The following is a 7,371-nucleotide window of genomic DNA, read 5'->3' on the forward strand; positions in this document are numbered from 1 at the left end:
AAGCTCCCAATGAGGTTGGGGAGAGAAGATATGACCACAAATTAATATAAAGTAAAGCAAATTCATTTGAGGTATGGAAAAATAACCTCTAAATTTATAGACAGGAGAAATCACTTGACTGGGTGGATGAGAAAAGGTTTGACTTCCCCACAGGTTTCATTAACTAAACAGGAATAAGCATAGTATTCAGGGCAAGAGCCCTGAATTTGAACAATCTTGGGAAGCTCATTTCACTTTTTTGGACTTCAGTTTTTTGTTCTATAAAATAAGGGAGTTAGTTATTTTTGAGGTTCTCTCATACTTTGAGAAGGAAAAAATAAGTCATTTGCAGTAACCTTCCTTCTCCCTTATACATCTCAAAACCCTTTAATATAATCCTCAATTTTTTCTTCCTTGACACCAGTTCTGGAAGAAGCTGATGAAGAGTAAGTCCTTCTCCCTGCCAAGGCCAACTGTTCTACTTGTATTCTTAATTCCATACCCTCCTATCTCCTCTGATAGACTTCCCACAATCTAATCTTCAATCTCTCCCTAGCTATATCTCCTACTGCCTACAATGGCACCAGGTCTCCCCTTCCTTCAAAAACACTGTTGTCTCTATATCCTCAGATTATTATCCTATTTACCCTTTACATCCAAAATCTTCAAAAAAAAATTGTCTAGACTTATTTCTTTCACTTCCTCCTCACTCACCTCTCAGCTACTTGCAATTTACTAAAACCACTCTTTCAAAAGTTATCTCTTGATTGCCAAATCTGATACCCTTTCCTCAATCCTCCTTCTTGACCCTCTGCATCTTTTGACACTGTTGAACACTGCTATCTCTTGTTTCTCCTACCTCAGTCCTCAGTCTCCTTGCTAGGTCATCTATATTCCATCTTCTAACTGGGTGTATCCCCAAGGTTCTGCCTTGGGTCCTTTTCTCTTTGCTTTCTTGATGACCTAATCAGCTTCTATGGGTTCAGTTATGATCCCTACACAGATGATTCTCTCTCTCTCTCTCTCTCTCTCTCTCTCTCTCTCTCTCTCTCTCTCTCTCTCTCTCTTCAGCCTTGAGCTTCAGCCTCATATTGCTAATTTCCTATAGGACCTTTTAAACCAAATGTCCTATAAGTGTCTCAAACCCAACATGTCCAAAATAGCTCACTATCTTCTACTTCCAAACTTCTTCATTTCTATGGAGGGTACCACTATCCTTCCAGTTGCCCTACTTCACAACTGCAGAATTTCCTCCCTCTCTCACTCTTCTTATCCAATCGATTGCTAAATCTTGTCAGTTTGACCTTCACAACATTTCTCACCTATGTCCTTCTCTCTACTTAACCATCACCCTAGGTCAGTTCCTCATTCCCTCTTGTTTGCATTATTACAATAGCCTACTAGCCTGCCATACCTCAAGGCTTTCCCTCCTCCAATCCAATCTCCGCACAGATGTCAAAGTGGTATTCCTAAAACAGAGGTCTGCCATTCCTCTACTCAACAAATTCCAGAGGCTTCCTGTTACCTACAGAATCAAGTCTACCCTACAGTTAGGCATATGTCTTCTAAACTTCTCTCCCACCTACATTTCTGGAGTTATCATGTGTTATTGTCCTTCATGTACTCTACAATCCAGCCATACTGTCCTTGAGATTCCACAGCCAGACAATCTATGTCCTGTCCCCATGCTATCCTCCATTTCTGTAACGCATTCCCTCATTTCCTCCTAAAATCCCAACTTCCCCAACTCAAACACTGCCTCCTACATGCGACCTTTTATGATCGTCTGCCTCCCTTTGAAATTACCTTATATTTACTCACTATATTCTGTATATACTTATATATGATATGTTGTTTCCCATGAAAGGATGTGAATTCCTTGAAAGCAAGGATTATAGCACTTTTGTCTTTGTATCTCCAGTGCCTAGCAAGTTGACTGGCATTTTGTAGGTGCTTAAAAAGTGCTTGGTGATCAATAGGTTAATCTTGTTTAGCTCTAAAATCCTATGGTATTAGGATTTGCCTGGCTGAAGGCAAGAAGTTATATAACATGGTCTCTTGAGGTTTCTTCCTTTCAACTCTAAGATTTTAGATTCCTAGAACTGGCTAAAAATTAATCAGTATTTATCATTATTAATAGTGCCCTTCTTGCTATGAATTTTAATTTTTAAGCTGAAAAAATACCCTTATGTACATTAGTAAGCCTATGGCAAACATCAGATAGTAAACTAATATCTTAAGATAATTACATAATATTAGGCTGAAACACATACTCTACCATACATTTAATATTTCAATGATCTATATTTTTATCAGTGTAGATACTCTCTCTTCCAATGTATATCACAACCTTTTGGTGACTTAGTAGAAGATAGTAGCAGATAGATTTCCTATCTCTCCTCCCCTTCTTAACTAAATTCCTTGAAAAAGTCATCTATCATTTATACTCTGTGCCTTTATTTCCTCTCCTCTCACTAAATCCTATGCAGTTTGGCTTCTGACCTCACCATTTGCCTGTCACTGCTATCTCCAAAGGTACCAATGATCTCTTCATTGCCAAATCTATTAGCCCCTTCTCAAATCTTCCTTCTCCATCTCTCTGCAGCATTTGACACTGTTGAACAACAACATCTTCCTCATGGAGATTTTCTTCTTTCTGGGCTTTTGTGACTCTCTTCCCTCATTATTTTCTTCCTATCTGTATGGCCACTCCTTCTTAGTCTACTGTGTTGGGTCTTCATCCATGTAATGCCCACTAAATGTGGGTGTCCCCCAAGACCCTGCTCTAGGCTTTCTGCTTTCCAACTACGATCTCTCACTTGGTGATCTGTCTAGCTTCCATAAGTTCAACTGTCATCTCTACTTATATGATTGTCAGATCTACCTATCCAGCCCTAATATTTCTCTAGTTCCACATGTCAGCTGCCTATTGAACATCTCATACTTAATATGTCCAAAACAGTACTTACTCCCATACCTACCCCAAAAGCTCCCACCTTCTGAACTTCTTTATTACTTTGAAGAGCACCATAATTCATCCACTATACAGGTTTGCCACCTTGCTTTCATTTACGCCATTTATACAAATCAATTGCAAATTGCAGAATCTTGTCATTTCTCTACATCTCTTACATATGCCCCCTTCTCTCCACTCGCACAGCCACCACCCCAATTTAGGCTCTCATATTCTCTCTCTCGGATAATTGCAACAGCTTGCTAATTGCCCTACCTCGAGTTTCTCTTCATTCCACTCCATCCTCCACACTGTTGCCAAAGTGATTTTCCTAAAGTTCAGGTGTGACTATGTCATAGTCCTAATCAATAAACTCCGATAACTTGATGTTACCTCTAGGATCAAACATCAAATCCTCTATTTGGCATTTCTTTACAACCTGGCCCCTTTCTATCTTTGCGGTCTTTTAATACATTATTCTCCACACGCCGTGGACCAGTCATGCTGGGCTATTTGCTGCTCCTCACACATGACACATTATATTTCTCATCTCCATGCCTTTGCTCTAGCAGTTCCCCTGGAATGCACTCCCTCCTACTTTGGACTCTTAGAATCCCTGACTTCTTTTAAGATTCCACTTGAGTACTACCTCTTCCACATAACTCTTTCTACATTCCAAACCTGCTCATTTTTTCTCTTCTAAAGTTACCTTCCATCTACTCTGTTTTTATCTTATATGTCTTCCTTCATGAGAAAGTAAGTTCCTTGAGGGCAGGGAAGGTTTTTTGTTTTATCTTTGTATACTTAGCATAGTACCTAGCATAGTAAGTATTTAAATATTTCCTGATTATTGATTGGTTGATTATGCTAAAGTTCACTGAATGGCATGGTGATAAATTTAGCTAGGCTAGCCTGTGTATTCTAAACATATAAGTACATCATGAGGCTTGGTGATATGTACAGGTGAAATAAAATTGATGGTCAACCACAGAATTTGGTGCTTGTGTTGCTAAATCTACCTTTTTATATAAAGAAATGAGTTCCAACCCCACCCCAAATAATATAAACATAGAAAGACCTAGAGTAGGGGCAGCTAGGTGGCACAGTGGATAGAGCACCGGCCCTGGATTCAGGAAGACCTGAGTTCAAATCCGGCTTCAGACACATAACATACTAGCTCTGTGACCTTGGGCAAGTTACTTAACCCCATTGCCTAACCCCCCCCAAAAAAAATGAAAGACCTAGAGTCTCAGGTAAATCAATCAACAGAAGGGTGGAGTTTTATGTATATGTAAACAAAGAGTTGAGATCTCTTTATGAGGCTTAGACTCTCTTGATTGGATTAAGAAAAGAACGAAGTGTTCATCTAACAAGCTAACCTGACATTTGGGGGTTTTAAATAGTAGTAAGTGGGAGATAAGAGATTTCAACACTGAGTCAAGGGATAAGCCAGTTAGTAGAAGGACTCCGTATTCAGGAGTTGAGAATTCAAGGTAATTCCTCTCTCCTTCTATCCACTATTCTTAAAAGCTATGCCAGTGGAGCATAAGTTGTAACAGTTCCTAGTAAGCTGGGAAACACTTTGAATATGGGTGCCAGGATGAACTTTCATATGAAGACTGGCCTGGCTAAGCACAGATAGTCTCTTCACCAAAAGACTGGCCACAGGTGATGACTGTTACAGTCACAGCAATTCATGAAAGCACTGATTAAGGGCCAGTGGGAGTAATGAAGATCTACATAATAGAGTGATTACAGATTTTACACTCTACATAGCAGAGTAATTATGAAATCACCAATTTTTTTTTAAAAATATTGATCCATCTCTAACAACATTGCACAAAGTCAAAGAATCTCAGCTTTGGGACCTTGAAGTCATACAATCTAACTAGCATCTGACCAAGAGTCCCCTCTACAATATCCCCAGCAAAGGTTCATTGAAACTTTGCTCAAAAACTGTGGTGAAAAACACTCAGTTCCCTCTCTAGGCAGCTTTTTTTAAGTTGCATTTTAACTAAAAATGTGCATTATAATTGGGTATATATTGGTCAGTGAGTGATTTGTCAACAAAATAGTTAAGGTGGATAAATTTGTCCTTGGCATTATGTAGTCCAAAGTTAGAAACTGGGAAAATTGACTTCAAAGCTTTATATTTAAAATTAATTGAAAAATGTCAACCTTTTTGTGGGACAACGCCTGGTTGACTGCACACTGAAGGCAAAGTCAATGAATTTGTGAAGCTAGTTCCAGATGACTCAAATCACATCCATTCCCTGCAGAGCTAGTTGTGCTATTGAATTTACTTTTACCACATTCATTAGGTTTATTCATTTAAAATAATAGCTCACAGTAGCAAAAATACTTTCCTTGGGTAATATTTTATTGCAAATATATATATTTTAATTTGTATAATACTTCATTGCAGGAATGAAGTTATTTTTTTTAAGCACAGAGACTTTTAATTTTTTTTCAAGTCCAGTCTTTCCCTTTCCCCTCAACCCTCCCCCTACTCAATGAGAAGGCAAGAAAAACAAAATCTATCACAAATGTGTATATTCAAGAAAAACAAATTTCCAAATTAATCATGTTCCCAAAAGTGGGGGAAGGGGAGAAGAGAAAAAAAAAGGGAAAAACGTGCTTCAATTTGTACTCTGATTCCCTTAGTTCTCTATATGGAGGTAGCAAGAGTGTTTCATCATGAGTCTTTTGGAGTTGTGGTGGAGTTGTATTGATCAGTTACCAGGTCTTTCAAAGCTGATTATCTTTACAATGTTACTGTGTAAATTGTTTTCTTGGTTCTTCTCACTTCACTCTCCATTAGTTCATACAGATCTTTTTATGAAGCCATCCCCTTTATCATTTCTTACAGTACAATAGTATTCTATCACATTCATATACCATAATTAATTGTTGGGCATCCCCTGACTTTCCAATTCCTTGCCACCACTACACCACCACCACCACCACCAAAAGCTGCTATGAATCTTTTTGTGCATATAGGTCCTTTCCCACATTCTTTGTTGTCTTTGGGGTATAGCCTTAAAAGCAATATTGCTGAGTAAAAGACTGTGCACTGTGTAATGACCTTTAACCTTCAAAGCTTTATATTTGAAAATATAAGGCAGGAAGATCTCTTGAGTTTGGGAGTTCTTTGATGCAGTGGAATACCCATGTTATGTCTAGGCATAGTTCAAAATTGCTTTCCAGAATGATTGGATTAGTTCATAGTTCCACCTGCAATACATAGTGTACCTGTTTTCCCACATCCCTTCCAGCATTTGTCATTTTCTTTTTTTTTTTGAATCATCTTAGCTAATATGATGGTGTGAGGAAATAATTCAGAGTTGTTTTAATTTTTGAATTTCCCTATTAGTGATTTGGAGCATTTTTTCATGGAACTATTGATAGCTTTGATTTCTTCTTCTGAAAACTGCCTTTCATATTTAATTAATTAAGCTATTAAATTAATTAAAACATATCCTTTTACATTTAACAATTGGGGAATGGTTCTTGTTCTTGTAAATTTGACTCATATCCCCATATATTTTAGAAATGAGACTTTTATTAGAGAAACTTGCTGCAAAGATTCCCCTCACCCCCCAGTTTCCTGCTTTTATTTTGATTTTAGCTACATTGATTTCGTTTGCGCAAAACCTTTTTTTAAATTTCATATGATCAAAAGTAACCACTTTACCGCTCATAAACCCCTCTATCTCAAGGAACCCTGATTTTTAAGAGGCAGAAATTTACTATGGCCAAATCTTAATCATCCTTTTAGCTAGTAAAGTACATGAAATGCGTAAATGGAGGAAACTAAATAATTAAAAGGAGGTTCTGTGGATCTCAATCTCCACTTTATGAATGCTTCTAACAAATAGCAAAGATAATATTTCACTTCTTTTGAGAAAAGTTAACAGTGAGAAAATATATTTACTTACAATCTCTAAGTGATCAAGTTTGGTTTTTTTTCTGTATCAATATCACTGCACCTTTAAAAAGTCAACTTGAAAAGGCATTCATTCTATTCAACTTGCAGGCTTTAATTGAAATCTACTGAGGCAAGACAGTTCCACAGATGACTAGTATGAGAAAGGCAGCTCAGAGGGAGATGTTGGCTTGAGGAGACAAATCCATTGAGTATTTCTGCTTGAAAATAAAACACAAAAGCCAGGTGTGGAGGTCTGTCACCCCTAGATATGGGGCAGGCTAAGGCAGAAGGAGTTCTGTGACATAGCGGACTCTGCCAATAGGAGGTCCATACTATGTCTGAAATCAATATAGTGAGCCCCCTGGGAGGGTTTGGTGGTGCTGAATCAAGTCTGTGTTCTTATTTTGAGTTTTCTGTTCCCTCTCCAGGGAGTTACTTCCCCAAGTCCCACTTATACTGTTCAGTCAGATTCAGAGAGGGGAGCTAATTCTCCCCTAAGAGTTCTATACTA

Source organism: Phascolarctos cinereus, unplaced genomic scaffold (assembly GCF_003287225.1).
Source record: "Phascolarctos cinereus isolate Bilbo 61053 unplaced genomic scaffold, phaCin_HiC Scaffold_2;HRSCAF=192, whole genome shotgun sequence".
Lineage (NCBI taxonomy): Eukaryota > Metazoa > Chordata > Mammalia > Diprotodontia > Phascolarctidae > Phascolarctos > Phascolarctos cinereus.